This window comes from Nymphaea colorata, chromosome 9, assembly GCF_008831285.2.
Source record: "Nymphaea colorata isolate Beijing-Zhang1983 chromosome 9, ASM883128v2, whole genome shotgun sequence".
In the NCBI taxonomy this organism is placed as follows: Eukaryota; Viridiplantae; Streptophyta; class Magnoliopsida; order Nymphaeales; family Nymphaeaceae; genus Nymphaea; species Nymphaea colorata.
In genome coordinates, this window is record NC_045146.1 from 15447561 (window position 1) to 15466185 (window position 18625).

General features: G+C 40.9%; 1 long non-coding RNA gene and 1 other non-coding gene across 4 annotated transcripts; both read right to left on the reverse strand.

Annotated features, from left to right (window-relative positions):
* Positions 1–1139: 1139 nt before the first annotated feature.
* On the reverse strand, positions 1140–18624 carry LOC116260853 (uncharacterized). Of its 3 annotated transcripts, none has more exons than XR_004174182.2 (4): positions 18356–18624; positions 15385–15583; positions 2305–3282; positions 1140–1761 (listed from the first exon to the last, which is right to left on the reverse strand). It is a non-coding gene; the product is annotated as an uncharacterized LOC116260853 (long non-coding RNA). The 3 variants fall into 3 exon arrangements; XR_004174180.2 differs by lacking the exon at positions 18356–18624 and adding an exon at positions 16827–17092; XR_007574171.1 differs by lacking the exon at positions 15385–15583 and having other exon boundaries at positions 18356–18622.
* On the reverse strand, positions 17841–17924 carry LOC116261614 (small nucleolar RNA Z159/U59). Its single transcript, XR_004174317.1, has one exon. It is a non-coding gene; the product is annotated as a small nucleolar RNA Z159/U59 (small nucleolar RNA).
* Position 18625: the final 1 nt, after the last annotated feature.

Genomic DNA, 18625 nt, shown 5'->3' on the forward strand with positions numbered 1-18625 from the left:
AATATGTGTATGACAGGAATAAGCGACTAATGACAGGAATATACACAGCCACTAAACTTGCTCCCAATTGTTTTCTGTATCTTCTTCATGTATCTTTCCCCTTCTGAATTATGCTTTAGTAATTTGCTCATGAAGCAACAATGGCGTCCCACACTGTTGAAAGTAACTCAGCCCATGGCTTCCATCTGGTATGATGGAACAGCTCCATTATTCTTTATCAAAAATTGTAGGTTCCCATTTCATGTCGGAGTTGCCCTTTATCGTTTCTCAAGTACTGTAGATTGCATGAGGGTCACTGAGTTGGCCAACCCTTTCTCACCCGCCTTGACCCATGACGATAGAGAGCACGGAAACCATTTCTTCAATTCTCCATATTTTGTTCCTCAAGCTGCGCCTATAATGTATGGCCTACAGTCAACACCTTCAAACTTCAGAACCATAGTTGAGAATCCATGTCATTGGATGATTTTTCTGAGAGTCTGGAATGAAAAAAACAATGTGAAGGGTTGGACTAAGGACAGAGTTAATATTTGCATCAATCGCAATGGAACGACTATTTCACTGCCAAATATTTTTTATGGTGATGTTGTGTGACCTGTACATATACAGGTGCGAAATGACCATATTACCCTTGGTTGGCCAAAAACTGGAAGTGAAAAGATGGAAGTCCTCAAATGCCCATTTAAAAAAAAATAGTAAAATATTTCCCTTTTTGTTTTTACATATCTACTACATGTATATGCATTAAGATCATCCAGTTGGCTCCAAATTGTATGTGTTTGACACCTACCTTTGAAAGTAAGCCCGAAGAACACATGACCTAAGATTGTGCACATGTACACTAATGCATGTAACCAAAAATTGTACACCCAGGTACATATAATGATTAAAATACCTCTACAATGAGCCGAGTCAAGCTCGAGTTCAGTCAGTCGAGTTCAGTTCAGTCGGCTCCTGTTCAGCTCAACCAATGAAACCTCGAGCTCGAGAATAGCTCGATGGCAGCAGCTCGAATTTGACTCGACAATTACATATTGAGCTCGAGATCGACTTGATTAAAACTCGACAAACTCGTTTGAATAGAATTCGTACTCTTCGTTACATGTTGACCACGACTAGATTAAGGTTCGACAAACTCATTTGAATATATCAACTTGATTAAAGCTCGACAAACTCAATTACAGTACTAATAGTGGCATAATCAATGTCAAATTAAAAACCAAAAACTACTGCAGTTATTAAACCAAAGTCATATTCTAAACAACGCCGATATCTATAAGAGTCCTCAGGAGGTTAAGTTTTCTACAGCCATCGTGCATCACGTGTTACCAATTTCATTCTCTAATTTCTGCCTGAAACAATATTTGTCTGCAACCATTTCTTTTAGAGTTCAGAAAACTAGAAACTGCCGATGCTTTCATGTGTATAATTGAAAGCACATTTGATGCATGTAGGTTGAGGAGGATGCTCAACAGCTGTTGAACACAGAAGATGTAATACTATATCCTGTCTCTGCACGTTCTGCACTTGAAGCAAAACTTTCAACTTTCAGCATCTACTGATGATGGCGTACTTGACCGGTTAGTCTTATCTTGTGATCCTCGTTGGAGAAGTAGCAAGTTTGATGAGCTTGAAAAGTTCTTGTTAAGCTTCCTAGATGGTTCCAGCAGCACTGGACTGGAAAGATTGCTAGCACATTACTTGCTGCCTGTGAAGCAAATGTGCTGGAGGAGCAACAAAGAGTCAATCAGGGTCTTAGCTCTGCGAAGGAATTAGTTGGTAGTGTTAAGAATTACGCATTGAAAATGGAAAATGAGAGCATGTCTTGAAAGAGGCAGGCATTGTCATCCACAGTGAGGTATCTAAATACGACATAATGAGTATAACTACGAGACAAAATGAAAGAAACTACAACAAAAAAGGGCTTGTAAAAATGAAGAGTCCATGAAGATTCACTACATGGTAAGTCCATTTTTCCTAGTTTGTTAGGGCCAGACAGCTTCATCTCAAGGGCCTTGAGTGGCTCCAAAGATAAATATGCAGCATGATAATCGTTAAAAATGCAAAATCATGAAAAGATGTAATGAAAAAAGAGAAAAAATATTAATACTGAACAAACTCCACTGGAATAGGACAACTCAACACATAGGCATTGGCATGGCTGATCAGAAGTTAGCTTGTGTTGCACCAAGAAGTTGCATAAGGTCAACCATTGGTAGGCCTAACATACCCAGGTAATTAAATAAAGAATAGAGCAGAGTCATTATCATGACAAATACTACTAAGAAAAAGAAAGACATGGACCTCATGAAGCTTTTTCCTTCGACCCTTGGATTCAATAGGAAAGCGCCTCAACATCATAAATAGCCTGTGTTCAATTTAAAGCAGAATACATTCAGTGAATGACTAAGAACTGCAAGTATCATCATACGAATGAACTGCTTTAAACTGCAAAAAGGAGCCTTGACGATTTAATGCCGATGCTTCTCTTTGAAACATAACTTCTCCATTACTGACAGCCAAAATTGAACAGCTTTTTGGTAATTGTCTAGCACAATATCGAGCAATTGAAACAGAGGACCTGGAAGATGAACAAAATATAACAACAATTAGAAAATAAAAGTGCCGGACAAAGGAAAACACAATGTATCTGGTTGTACCCAACTCCAAGGGTGTTCTTCTTGGATGCACCAACTATAACTGTTGATGCGCCAAAAGTCTTTACCTCCTGCGCTAAAGTTTTGCGAACCGAAGGACCACGAGAGATCTTAACCTAAGATCTACTTAGAGGAATAGATACCATATATGCCATTCTCATTTTGAAATGAAGAACAAAGACCGAGAGAAAAATAAAATATTACCTCCCTCCATAAAGAAGGAAACCTAGAGCTGCAACAAAGGATACACTGGGAAACAGAAATGCAATATATACCTCAGATATAGAAACAAATAATACCAAGAATCTTGTAACAACATTCTTTGAAGCAGCACCAAGAAGCAAGAAAAGCCGACCATTAGAAATGGCCAACATAGTAAGCGAACAGTGGAGAGCATAAATATCATAGTCACAACACCTCAAACAGAAAGCTGAAGCGACACCCCCACCGAACCTCAAACAGAAAGATGAAGTGACACCCCGACCGGCAATGTTATAAAAAATGAAAATGCAAAAACGAAAGCAAGAGAGAGAGAGAACTTCATGCAGGCAGGAAGCTTGCTGCTTGCTCTCTTGGCTGCAGGCAGGATCCTTGAAGGCTGAAGCGGAGGCTGCGAAGCCGTCAGCTGCGACGTGCAAAGTAACAAACTTAGAAGTTAGGGTTTCATAGCATTTGGGGCCAAAAACTTTCGAAACGAGAGAAGAGATGAAAAGCAAAAACGAGAAGTAAAGTTTCCCACCTGAGACAAACAAGTCGGTAAAAAATCGAGTTGGGAAACCGGGTTTTTCCATTAAAAACGAGTCGGTAAAAATCGGTACACATTTTTCGAGCCGAGTCGATGTTTAATGGTTTTTCGAACTTGACTCGATTATTTGAACGAGTCGACTCGTGAACTTGAGTTCGACTCATTAAACAAATGATGCAGCTCAAACTCGTTTACGAGTCAAGCTCGAGCGTTGTTCACCCTTAAGGCAACCCCATGAGGACAAAAAAAAGTAGTGAAGAAATTAAAAGTCCTGAAAAAATATATTCTGAAAAACATTTACTGAAGAAAAAAAAATATTTCTTCCACGGAGCACGGAGCTGGAATGCCAGAAAAGCATTCCTGGAGATGGACGAGAGATCAATGTCAGTGTTGTTCCGCCTTGAAGCGGTGGTCAAACGTACGACTTGTTCTGCCATGCAGCAATCCAAATGCCAATTGGACATCCCTTCAAGGGTTTTTCACATATTCATGAAACGGACAAGTCAACTAAAAGCTGTGTGTGGTAAACCTTATGACTTGACTGTCATGAAAGAAGGTGCAGGGTTACCGGCCAAACTAAAACAGAGAAAGATATACAGATCACGAAAAAAAGAAAAATGTGTAGATCTCCTCCAAATTAAATAAGGAATCTGTGACTTAATTTCAACTCATGAATGGCTGAATTTGCTAAATTGAATACGTAAATTTGGTGGGGATTTATATGCAAGTTGGAGGTAAACATTTTCTGTTTGAAAAAAGTTTAAACTAATCTCTTAGGTGTATATTCAAGAGCAGTGCATGTGCGCAACACACATCTTACCATCAGATACAAACGGGATTAATAAACGTGCCCTCCTAAGGTAACACAACAATTATAATCAAAGCATTGGATATTGTTGTTCTCAGAGGAGTGCAGGTCAAGGATTTTGAATGATCATGAATGTAATGTTTGGTCCACCAACAGCAAATGAATACTCCCAGAGTGGCATGTTTTTCTCCCTGTTTGTTTAGTAAATATTGGAAAGATGCCTGCATAAATGCTAACATTCGGATTTCAAAGTTAAATGATCAATCTGAAAACAGCAACACATGAACATTTTTCAGCTTGGAGGATTTTTGTGTAAGGACATGAGAGGGACTGACAGAAATGTTGAGCAAATTCAATCATGGGTCCTTTACAATGCTCTTCCAACTTAATCTTTCAGCTTTCCCTTAGCATCTTTCACACGAAATTGAACAGTTCAATTTCCAATGTTTAGTTTCCCCTTCAGACTTCTAGAATGCAAAGAGTAAACTGAAATAAACTTCAACCAGTCTGTACCAATCCAATGTACGAAAATAGTTATCAAGAACAGCCGATACAACTGACATTTTTTTTAGAGCAACCTACAATAACTATCAAAGTTGGCTTATTGTGCATCACATTCAACCTTCATCAATTACATAGAGAACAAACCATTTGTAATTTACCTTCACTTTTTGACACCTAAATTAGAAGAAAGATAAAATTGTTGCAGCAAATAAAGAACATTATTAAAAAATAAAAAAATAACTGCTTGAGGATATACACATAACGTTTAATATGGAAGGCTCATGGCATATTCTAGTCGACTAACCAGTCTTTGACAATAGAAGTAAAAAATGTTGCATCCTCTAAAAGCATCAGTATGAATATGGAAACAATTCCTTCTTTTTTTTAGAGAAATCATACACAGAACACCACATGATGCCACATATTACACCAGTCACCTTTGGCAATCAAACATGCAAACTTGTGGCAATTTCAAACAGAGGAGAATGGACTTTTATCAGAAGTATGGGCAAAGAGTTTTGGCTGTCTAGCTAGTCAACCAAAAGAAGCTTGTTTTACTTCATCAAACTATAAATGCCCTTCGAATATTTAACATAGAATATGCTCAATGTTTAAATAATGGAAGACAAATGTTGCACTAGAGGCAACGAAAGGATACTCAACCATCACAGAAAACAAAAGATGTACATAACGAGAAACAATTCAATGTCATCATGCTGAGGCATGAAATTTGCACGGTGAGGAGCATTTCATAATTCATTAAATGGTTTAATAAAAAAGATACCAAAATGACGGGACACTGTATAATCAATTAACATCTTCATGTGCATCACATTGAAAAAAAAAAACAAAGTGAAACAAACATGGTACAAGAATCAACTAAATTAACTTATATGATTGCAGGCTGTGACATTATAGTAACATACTTAGTTTATCTTTTTCTTTAGCACCCATGGGCATGAACAAACTGAGAACAAATTGAACAAATTGTCTCCCTACAAGCATCACAAAGAAAATGAACAAATGTGAAACAGAGATGGCACAAGACCCAACTGACTAACTTGTACAATTATGGGATTACATCTCAGGTACCATGCCTAAACCTGTTTTCCATGGATGATAATTGGGTGTCTGAATATAGTTATGTATTGGATTCTTAATTTCATTGGGCCACAAATATATGAAAGTTTCATGTTTAAGGACACTATCAAAGAATTATGGGAATTCTATTATAGAAATTTTTGGCAAACAAAGTAATATGGCTAGAGTTTATGAGCTACAAAATGAAATCGCCATAATGTCTATGTGGGAACTCTTCGGGGCATGCTCATTGGATTACTCATGTATTGTAAGACCCACGTTTTCTTTAAAACTGTCAAGTTTATCAAAAGGAGACAAAAGTGGAAAAAGATGGAAATAAGAGCAGACCTAATCACATTTTACGACAACTAACCACTCATTAACTGCTTTCTTAGAGGAAAAGACTCAACGATAGAAAGAGAGAGAGTACGTGATGTCCTCCTTCTTGCTCTCTTGTTGGGATTGAGGCTCGTGGCTGCTGGAAAGGAACCAGAAGCAGAGGTTGCTGCTGGAAGTTAATCTCAGATTTTCACAGGTATGGGGATTTTCAGTCCTGAATCTAGCATGAAGCCTGTATATTTTGAGTTCTTATAGATACATATGCATGCGGGTTTATGAATTTATACGCCTAGACATGAATCTATGCATGAAGTATTGTATGATGGTAATGCTACACAATGTTCTTAGTTCAATTCATCTCTGGTTTTCTAGAAGCAAAGCATGCTAGGTGTAAGGCATGTTAATTCAATCGACCCTAAAACAGAGCATGTCTCTCTAAGTTAAGGGCTCTGGTAGAGGATTCAAACCAACGACAGATACAGAACAAGGAAAAGAATCTTTATTATATACCAGAACCCTCACGGAGGGTCTGGCCACCAAACGGAATACGCATATCTCAAGGGGAAAGGCTCTGTTGCCATCCCGGGCCTAACACAACATCCAAAAAAAAAAAAAATTATAATAATAAGAGAGAACGGGTAAACCAAAATCAGTAAACAGAGAAGAGGGGTGGAAGAAAGTACCCTCAGCGCCATCGATGAACAGAACCAATCAAAAAAAAAAAAGGGAGACGGCATTGGAGTTGCAGAATCCCTCCTGTCGTTCCCTTCTTCCTATTGATTCTGAACTGTCGCAGCGAGAGGGAGACTGTGACGACAATGTTGAAGCTGGGAGTTCATCATTCTCACGGTGGTAGTGCTGGAACACGAGAGCAGAGGCGGCGGCGGCAATGGAAGAACCCAACCGCCGGATCTCGCAGGCGAAGGAGAGATTTCCCCTCTCTGGTTTTGGGTTTAAACGGTTGAAAATCAGTGGGAACTCCACCGTCGATCGAACGGGAGGAAGAGGGAGAGGAAGGCGATCTCTCCCTCTGGCCTCGTTTTCCTCTAGTGTGGGTTGCTGAAGTTCGGTGGAAGTTCCACCATCGGTCGCTCAAGGAGAAGAAGAAGGAGCTCTCGCGCGAGGAGGGAAGCGTCCCCGTGAGGAGAGAGAAAACTCAACAATAAAATGAGACGAAGCTTAGGTTCGACTGATTTTATATCAAAGTTGGGAATTTACAAAAATAGTCCACTGTATTAGCTAATTTGTCGAAAAAGTAGTTATAATGTTTAAAACTTCATGCCGCAACCTTTTTGCTTAAAACTTCTTCAAAAAGAGACTTACTTGCCAAGTAGTGCCCTCTGGTTTCTTAAAATTTGGCAAAAGGAGGTTTTTATAAGATTTATTTGAAATTTCAGTAGAAAACCGAAATGTTATGCATTATTGCTTTGTGGTAACTTTATTTTTACTTAAAATTTCAGACAAAGAGTTCTAAAAATAAATTCTGAAAGTAGAAAGGGAACGCCACGTTCTAAGGGTTTAAAAATGTAAATCTCTTACTTTTGAATGGTCATTTTATTTGAAAATTTTTGGCGTGATATTCCGTATGATGTTTCTCTATTCGACTCTGTTTTGTTGCCATTATTAGAAAATGGCTTATTGCTTTTGTCTGAGAAACCGAGCCTGAGGGCGGTTTCTGTGAGTGGTAATAGACAAGGTTTAGTAATGGTAAACCCTCACATTTGAAATTCGAAGGCGAAATGTGGACTTTGTGCGATGGTTTATGTGAGTGCGAGCTTTTGTTGTTGCCGACTATTTGGTTTTTTCCCGAGAGGGGAGGTGCGCGAGAGTTCTCTGTTGTTGCCAACTCCTCTGTCTGTACTGGAGGGCCCACAGGGTATTGGGCGGCACAAGGGCCCGGGGTTCTGTTCTGTTTCTGTTTGGGAGCGAGGCGTCTCCTGGTCCCCCAAACCGGGTTCCTAAAGGGGCCATGCTGCTGCAGCGGCGATCTGGGATATCTCAGGAGCCTTCACTACAGGTGCCCTCGATCCGTTGGATCTCTTGGTGATAATGTTCTGTTCTGCCCGTCAGTTGTACCCACGGGGTTTTCTGTTGCTCGACACGATGACCATGACATTGTTAGAGAACCACGGTTGGAAGCCTACAAAATTTTGGAGGTTGTGCACACCTCGTTTTGTTCTGATAATGGGTCGTAACTTTTGTGTGTGTAAAGTTTTGGAAAACTTATGGTTGTAGTTCACAAGGCCTTTTTGGAATCGTTTTACGAAACTAAATATTATTTTGGTCCATGTTCCATTCATGGCTGAATTTTCTCATACTCAGAGGAATTTTGAGCCTTCTTTCTATCTCTACAGATAGTCCTTGATAGATTCTGGTTCACGGAGTGACGACCTCAGTCTTGTGATCGACGAGCATTGGCATTCTGGACAATGCGTCGGTTTTGGGCTTAGTGGTCATTCTAGTTCTTTGTGTCCAAGTGTTTTATTTTAATACAGTGCATTTGTTTAAGTTTTGGTCATGAGTCAAAGTTACTTCCGCTATTATTTATATGAATTAAAGAAAAAAAAATTTAGTGTAAAAAATTAGGTCGTGACAATTTTGGTATCAGCGCACAGTGTCCAGAGTCAATGCCAGTGCCGATGTCGATCACAAGCAGAGGAAAGGTCAGCCAAACCTGTGAAAGAAGGGTGTTTGTGTTTTGTTGTGAATGTTGAGTTTCAGAGTTTTGTAGTAGTTCTAGTGAATTGCTTTACTTATGAATACAACTGTTATATTTTGTTTTCCTCCGTGCGGTATAGTTCAATGGCACGCACTAGAGGAGGGAGTGTTAGTGGAAGAGGGAGAACTCCTCGCAACACCAGGAGCCGAAACGCGGAGACTCATCCTACTGGACCTAGGACGCCTGGTGGAAATCAACAACAGCAAGCGTTCATCATGAACACCTTACATATGATCACGACATTGATGCATGGTCTGGCGCAAAATGCTTCTGTAGGAGGAACTAGTACAGATACAAACGGAACGACGAATGGTGAGGCATGGGGCACAACTCACCAACAGTTTATGAGCTTGCATCCACCGAAGTTTCATAGGAAAGGCACTGTTGACGATGCTGAAGAGTGGATAAAGGAAACTCAGGAGATCTTTACCACCCTGGAAGTGCCTAACAACAAGAAGGTTCGGTATGAAACCTGCTAAGGAATGGTGGCAGACGCAACGTGAAGTGAAGTTTGCAAATCACGAAGCGACTTGGGGGGGATTTAAGGAAGCCTTCACACATGCCTACATCTCAACCTTCACATGCGAGAAACGCATGCAAGAATGTTTGGAGCTTCAACAAGGGAGTCTGAGTCTGCACGAATACGTCGTCAAATTCAGACATTTGGAAAAATATTGCCCCCATGTGTATACTGTTGATGCGGACCGAGCAAATAAGTTCGTCAGAGGACTTAAAGACGGGTTGCGGAGCCAAGTAATTAGTAGTCGTCCAAGAGATCTAGACGACGCTATCGACATGGCCACATGTCTTGAGGAGGACTGGAACGGGATGCAAGGGACAAATAGGAGGAGTGAATTTCTGCGATCCAAGTCGAGGCCAGACATGTTCAAGAGAAGGCGCAGTGACAGGGTGAACCAAGGAGACAGATTCAAGAGACAGAGAATGCCCCAAATGTCATCGCCAACACCCTGGTAAAACGTGTTACAGAGAAATCGGAGCATGTCTTTACTGTGGAACGCAAGGTCATTTTATTCGTGAGTGCCCAAAGAAGAAAGAGGCAGAGCAGAGGCGTGGTGCAGCCAATCAGCCCGTAGAAAAGAAGGTACCTGGGAGAGTTTACGCGACCACAGTTGAAGATTTGAAACCCACTGACGTGATTGAAGGTGCCCTTCTTGTACAATCTCATTGGGCTTACATTTTGTTTGACTCTGGTGCATCGCATTCTTTTGTTTCTAAGAGTTTTGTTGAACTTTTAAAGTTAGAAAGAAAGAATATGTCGTATCAATTGTTAGTTGCTACGCCCATGGAAAACAAAGACATGCAGAACATATCTAGAAAATGTGAAAATAGAAATATATGGACATTTATTATTAGCACAGTTGGTGTTAATAAATATGATGGGGTATGACGTAATCCTAGGAATGGATTGGTTATACCATCAAGCTAATGATTCAGTTGGAGAATGGTCAAAAGATTGAATTTGGGGTAAAAATGCCCCAAGATCAAAGAAAGTTGGTTGTCTCAGCAAGGCAAGGAAATACATGGAAAATGGGTGCACTGCATATTTGGTTAGCATGGACGCAATCGAGCAGAAATTAAAACCCATTAGTGAGGTGCGTACGGTGAATGACTTCGGAGACGTGTTCCCTGAAGATTTGCCTGGATTGCCTCTTGTACGAGAGGTGGAGTTTGGCATCGAGTTGATACCAGGAACTGCACCTATTTCTAAGGCTTCATATAGAATGGCACCAGCAGAACTAGAAGAATTAAAGAAACAGATCCAGGATTTAGCCAACAAGGGATTCCCCCAAATTCAATCTTTTGACCATTCTCCAACTAAATCCACAGCTTCTTCCTTTTACAATCTATCGTCGCATAGTGATGGTATAACCAATCCATTCCTAGGATTACGTCATACCCCATCATATTTATTACCACCAACTGTGCTGGTAATAAATGTCCATATATTTTTATTTTCACATTTTCTAGATATGTTTTGCATGTGTCTTTGTTTCTCATGGGCGTAGCAACTAACAATTGATCCGACATATTCTTTCTATTTAACTTTAAAAGTTCAGCAAAACTCTTAGAAACAAAAGAATGCGATGCACCAGAGTCAAACAAAATTGAGCCCAATGAGATTGTACAAGAAAGGTACCTTCAATCACGTCAGTGGGTTACAAATCTTCAACCATGGTCACGTAAACTCTCCCAGGTACCTTCTTTTCTACGGGCTGATTGGTTGCACCACACCTCTACTCTGCCTCTTTCTTCTTTGGGCACTCACGAATAAAATGACCTTGCATTCCACAGTAAAGACATGCTCTGATTTCTCTGTAACACGTTTTACCAGGGTGTTGGCGATGACATTTGGGGAATTCATCGTTCTGCTTGGATGTTGACGGCCTCTGTCTCTTGAATTTGTCCCATTGGTTCACCCTGTCATTGCAACTTCTCTTGAACATGTCTGGCCTTGACTTGGATCGCAGAAATTCACTCCTCCTATTTGTCCCTTGCGTCCCGTTCTAGTCCTCCTCAAGACATGTGGCCATGTCGATAGCGTCGTCTAGATCTCTTGGGCGACTACTAATTACTTAGCTCCGCAACTCGTCTTTGAGTCCTCTGACGAACTTATTTGCTCGGTCCACATCAACAGTATACACATGGGGGCAATATTTTTCCAAATGTCTGAATTTGACGACGTATTCGTGCAGACTCAGACTCCCTTGTTGAAGCTCCAAACATTCTTGCATGCGTTTCTCGCATGTGAAGGTTGGGATGTAGGCATGTGTGAAGGCTTCCTTAAATCCCCCCCAAGTCGCTTCGTGATTTGCAAACTTCACTTCACGTTGCGTCTGCCACCATTCCTTAGCAGGTTTCATACCGAACCTTCTTGTTGTTAGGCACTTCCAGGGTGGTAAAGATCTCCTGAGTTTCCTTTATCCACTCTTCAGCATCGTCAACAGTGCCTTTCCCATGAAACTTCGGTGGATGCAAGCTCATAAACTGTTGGTGAGTTGTGCCCCATGCCTCACCATTCGTCGTTCCGTTTGTATCTGTACTAGTTCCTCCTACAGAAGCATTTTGCGCCAGACCATGCATCAATGTCGTGATCATATGTAAGGTGTTCATGATGAACGCTTGCTGTTGTTGATTTCCACCAGGCGTCCTAGGTCCAGTAGGATGAGTCTCCGCGTTTCGGCTCCTGGTGTTGCGAGGAGTTCTCCCTCTTCCACTAACACTCCCTCCTCTAGTGCGTGCCATTGAACTATACCGCACGGAGGAAAACAAAATATAACAGTTGTATTCATAAGTAAAGCAATTCACTAGAACTACTACAAAACTCTGAAACTCAACATTCACAACAAAACACAAACACCCTTCTCTCACAGGTTTGGCTAACCTTTCCTCTGCTTGTGATCGACATCGGCACTGGCATTGACTCTGGACACTGTGCGCTGATACCAAAATTGTCACGACCTAATTTTTTACACTAAAATTTTTTTTCTTTAATTCATATAAATAATAGCAGAAGTAACATTGACTCATGACCAAAACTTAAACAAATGCACTGTATTAAAATAAAACACTTGGACACAAAGAACTAGAATGACCACTAAGCCCAAAACCGACGCATTGTCCAGAATGTCAATGCTCGTCGATCACAAGACTGAGGTCGTCACTCCGTGAACCAGAATCTATCAAGGACTATCTGTAGAGATAGAAAGAAGGGTCAAAATTCCTCTGAGTATGAGAAAATTCGGCCATGAATGGAACATGGACCAAAATAATATTTAGTTTCGTAAAACGATTCCAAAAAGGCCTTGTGAACTACAACCATAAGTTTTCCAAAACTTTACACACACAAAAGTTACGACCCATTATCAGAACAAAACGAGGTGTGCACAACCTCCAAAATTTTGTAGGCTTCCAACCGTGGTTCTCTAACAATGTCATGGTCATCGTGCCGAGCAACAGAAAACCCCGTGGGTACAACTGACGGGCAGAACAGAACATTATCACCAAGCGATCCAACGGATCGAGGGCACCTGTAGTGAAGGCTCCTGAGATATCCCAGATCGCCGCTGCAGCAGCATGGCCCCTTTAGGAACCCGATTTGAGGGACCAGGAGACGCCTCGCTCCCAAACAGAAAAAAAACAAAACCCCGGGCCCTTGTGCCGCCCAATACCCTGTGGGCCCTCCAGTACAGACAGAGGAGTGGGCAACAACAGAGAACTCTCGCGCACCGCCCCTCCGGAAAAAAAACCAAACACTCGACAATAACAAAAGCTCGCACTCACATAAACCATCACACAAAGTCCACGTTTCGCCTTCGAATTTCAAATGTGATGGTTTACCATTACTAAACCTTGTCTATTACCACTCACAGAAACCGCCCTTAGGCTCGGTTTCTCAAACAAAAGCAATAAGCCATTTTCTAATAATGGCAACAAAACAGAGTCTGATAGAGAAACATCATACGGAATATCACGCCAAAAATTTTCAAATAAAATGACCATTCAAAAGCAAGAGATTTACATTTTTAAACCCTTAGAACGTGGCCTTCTCTTTCTACTTTGAGAATTTATTTTCATAACTCTTTGTCTGAAATTCTAAGTAAAAATAAAAGTACCACAAAGCAATAATGCATAACATTTCGGTTTTCTACTGAAATTTCAAACAAATCTTATAAAAAATTCCTTTTGGCAATTTTTAAGAAACCGGAGGGCACTACTTGGCAATTTCGAATGAAAACTCTAGTTCTTGATGAAAATAACCTTTGTAAGCCTCTTGTTGAAGAAGCTTTAAGCAAAAAGGTTGCGACATGAAGTTTTAAACATTATAACAACTTTTTCGACAAATTAGCTAATACGGTGGACTATTTTTGTAAATTCCCAACTTTGATATAAAATCAGCCGAACCCAAGCCTCGTCTCATTTTATCGTTGGGTGTTCTCTCTCCTCACGGGAACGCCTCCCTCCTCGCGCGAGAGCTCCTTCTTCTTCTCCTTGAGCGACCGACGGTGGAACTTCCACCGGACTCCAGCAACCCACACCAGAGGAAAACGAGGCCAGAGGGAGAGATCACCTTCCTCCCTCTTCCTCTTGTTCGATCGACGGTGGAGTTCCCACCGATTTTCAACCGTCTAAACCCAAAGAGGGCAAGTAACTTGTGTGTCAATGAAGCTTGACTCGGCTCAAGCTCGATAATAGCTCAACGGCAACAACTCAAGCTCAACCCAGCAGTTACATGTTGAGATCGAGCTCGACTCAATTGAGGCTCGACAAACTTGTTTGAATAGAATTGATACTCATCGTTACGTATTGAGCTTGACTCGATTAAGGCTCGACAAACTCGTTTAATGACATGCTCCCTTCTAGTGAAATAATAGGAATCAATCAAACTTTTAGGATTGAACCAATCAAACATAAATTAATGTTAGAACAATCAATATGTTCACTGTATACTAGCCATTGTTGCAAGTACTTGCCTACTAGGGGAAGAGGGAGGGAGAGAGAGAGAGGAAGCTTCTACCATGTATTTGCTAAATGCTTAAATATTGCCTTGAGAATAAAGAAGAGAAAAGTACTAGGAAAGACACCAGCAAAGCCAACAAACAGCCTTCTCAATCAGCTCATCAATAGGCAAAGCAGCAATTGACTCATCTTTGTTTTGGCCAAGCAAAGAAGAAGATGGGTACATGTTTGTTCCCACTCACCTCACAAAGTATGTAGGAACTAGTTTGTGTGGATGATGATGGAACAACCATAGGGAAAGTATCTGACACTAGTTTAAGAAAGTACCACATAAAATAGTCAGAGGATTTGTACTGATTATAGGTGAACTTCACATACATGACACATAAATGATTAAATTGCTAACATGAATTTTCTCATGTTATAACTGGTAATGATTTTCGACCTAAAAGTCAACAAGCATGAGAATTTCAGCAAATTGCAGGGTTGCAGAAAATTGGGTGGTACTGAAATCTGACGTTTTGCCTACTGACCACCTGAAAAATGGTTATGCTTGCAAACCATTTGGAAGAAACAAAAAGACAAACACCTATAACAGGTCTGCCACTTATCAAGCTCATGCAGAACATTGGATTAAAGAAATGGCTGGTGCAGATGACAATCCTAACAGGTGTAACAAATATGTTGAAGGTTGCACAGCAAAATCAGCAAGATAAAAGCAAATCAAACATTTTACTAGATGACCCCATCAAATCATATGCAATGGTAGGTTAACAGTAAAAGGTGAACGGTAAGGCCTGAATGACAAAAGTGCCTGTGATCATTTTAACATTGACACCAAGATTGAGTGCCCTTCGGATAGTTTCTGCACTATCATGTCTAGGAGGGTCAAACAGAGGCATAAAACCTATGAATTGCCAAGGGCCTCCAAGACTTTCTTTTCTTCCGTCTGGAACTTCTTGAAAAAAACACCACATGCCAGACATGTCTTGCATAACAAAATTACTTTATAAAGCTCATGCAAGTGTAATATGAACTGATCTTTTGGTGATACCTGATATGCAACTGCAAGGGATCGAAGTCCATGTTCCGCAAACTTGTCAATTACAGCATGAACTCTGCGTTCAATTTCTGATCTATTGTGTGCCATGTTAAGAATCTAAAACCATTGAAGGGTCGTGTGTTGCAGTACGGCTATGGACAAAGATGGCAGCAAGCATGCTGCTGCTATGAAAGAGATGACAGCATAGGATCTGCGGAAAAGAGGAATCAGATCAGATATCTGGATTTTATGTTTTGGGTTTTCAAGGAACCCTTGCTCATGCTCAGCGCTAATGAAGATTTCAGATCGCTTGCTGGAACGAGGTTCATGAATCTGAAAGCCCTCGCTCCATCACCATCTTTTGCTGAGCGAGGGTTTCTGATTGATATGAAACCCTTTGCTGAGTGAGGGTTTCAAATTGATCTGAAACCCTTTGCTTTGCTGAGCGAGGGTTTCATCCCTCACTCGCTGCGAGTGAAGGTGTTTTGAAACCCTCATTCATTGGAGCAAGGGTTTTGGAGAAAGAAACCCTGCTCCAACGAGTGAGGGTTTCAGATTCTGAAGCTCCAACAAACAAGGATCTCATCTCTCACTCGCTACAAGCGAGGATGTTTTGAAACCCACGCTCGTTGGAGCAAGGGTTTTGAAATCCATCTAAAAAACAAAAGCCACTCCATGTCAATTGATGAGACACATTGTTTGGAGTCTTTTGGACCATCACATGGGCTCTAGTAGGGGTTATGTCCAGTGCCCTAACTAAGACAGCTCATATTGCCATCACCTCAGTAAGATTTCCTTTGCTCCATGTTAAGATGATAATAGAGTGATAGACCCAAAACCTTCCTGGCCACAACCACAGCTTCCAGAGAAACTCTCAGTCCCATCTTCAAGTTAGGGGACCATCTATACCTTCCCCTAGACATCACATCTCAAGTCTAACTTACTGAGCTTGACACATTTTCATCCAACCTCAGAAGTCTATTCTTCAAGTACTGTGGCAACTCAAGACTGGTAAAATTCACCAAGGCCAAACTCACTCTCCATAATGTTGCTAGTCTGAAATGAAGAAAGGTCAGTCCAACAGGGGTCGGACCTTTTTCTTTTCCCTTTTTCTGGACATCATACATCTAGGTGAACCCATATGAATCAGTGAATAAATTTTTCAGAAAATCAAACAAAGAACACCCTATAGACAACTTAAACCTGATCAAGGTGATGACTGTTCGTATTGGAGCTAATGATTTTAAACTGAAATCCGCTAAGAACAGTTTTCATGGACCCATTAAACCAAAAAGACCATACTTCGGAGCCGCATGTGACCTGACGCTGAAAATCAGCACTAAATTTAAAATCTGACCTCAGTCTCATCAATTTAACTGATTGAATAGAATCGTTATTCTTATTTCTCACAAATGAAATTACTAAGACTTACTGCAGATTAGGGGCATACAAACCTGTGGGGTACCTTTAAGCTTGTTCCATCTTTCAATGCAGCTGATTATCCTAAAATCGCTGTTAGCCTCTACTTGACTAACGATTAGCAGACCGCCGTCCCAACTGCAACTCACGGATGCAGCCACACAAAGCCCAGCTTCTCCTCACGCCAAAATAATCTTCATTACGGTTTAATCATTCTTAAGCGAGCTTAATCACATGACGTGATGGGTTGGGTTAACACAAACCTAACTGGACCCGACCCGTTACAAAAGGAAAAATTAACCTAAAAGCACACAGAGGTGTCAGCAACAGAAATTAAAAGGAATGCTGAAATAAGAAATGCTGAAATAACTTGTGCCTAACAATCACAAAACACCTTTTGGTTTAGTGCAAAATGAGTCCAAAATTATCAAGACAAGAATTTATTGAAAAGAAAAGGATACTTCGATGCCCCAGCCAAAGTATTCAGAAGAAGAAGAAGACATGAGTATAGGAACATGCCTATGTGATGTGTCCAAGCAGGCAGCATGAAACTGATTGCTATCTGCACAAGTTAGACTTGCAAAAGATGCAAAATCACGGCTTCTTCCATTTCCTCAAATCCTTGATGTAATTAGTAAGTTGCAGACCTAGCTACCACCAGTCATTTCCTCAATAGCTGCTCTCAAACATAGTTCTGTGCCAATTACCAGTTTACAAATAAAGTAGTAAGAAGCGCACAATAGAGGACCTGTTAACTGACATTGTTCGATTGTTTGAACAGAAAACGTAATAAAACAGTAAGGGGAACGAAATTAATGCAACAACAAGCCAACGGCTCCCATAGAAAGTACATAATGGAAATGTGCAACCGCATAATAAGTATCATGTAGAGCAATGTCTAGCCCAGAATTTGCCAGGACTATTCCAGTGAGTCCTCCTAACGATAGGGAAAGAAACAAGTTCCCAACAGAGCTTTTCCCCTTTTGTTCAAAAGAAAGGGAGGAGCACGACAACAGAAAATGATAAGAATAAAAAGAAGAAGATCCAGAGACTCCTCAGTTCAGGTCTCCATGTGTTCTTGAGCATGGAAATTCTCAGAAGCACGAAAGTTTTTTTTTATCATCGTCAGAGCCTTCAGAAAAGAAGTACAAGAGAAGAGAAAAGCACTGTTGGCAAAAACGAATGAAACTACGTAGACAAAACATACAGGCATCAAAGAAGCAAGAAACCCATCGTGAAGATCACGGGATGGACGGCACATGCATCCCATAAATCGAAACCAACGAAAAATGAAAAATGAAACTGGGGAAAAGGAAAGAACACTCCGTAGACCAAGCGAGATTTGGGCGCTTCCTTTACGTGAACACGAACAGGATAACGCTCTTGTACTTCATCTCAGATGAAAATGGTATGAATCAGACCCGATAATAACGCTGACGCAGAAAAGAAAACATAGGAATACAGAAACTTGAAAAGAAAGAAAGTTAGGGACAACGGGAAGAGAACAACAGAAGAAGGGAAGGGATAGAACAAAGGAAAGGAAGGACGGGGGTTAGGGTTTTACCTCTGTTGCCGTCGGCGGAGGCGCCCGGGGGAGAGAAGAGGAAAGCAGATGAAGGGGGCGACGAAGAGAAAGCCTCTCCCGCAACTCCGCTAATCTGCGGAAGAGCTACTGCGGAATCCTTCGCACTGCCGTCCCCTTCTTTCTTCCTCGAAGGAGAACGGCCATATTTTCTTCTCCGGAAAAATTCTTCCACCCCCGAGGGTGGAAAGATATTCCTGGAATACTAATTCCGGAAATCAACTCAAAGGGACAGTTTTTTTCACTCCCTTG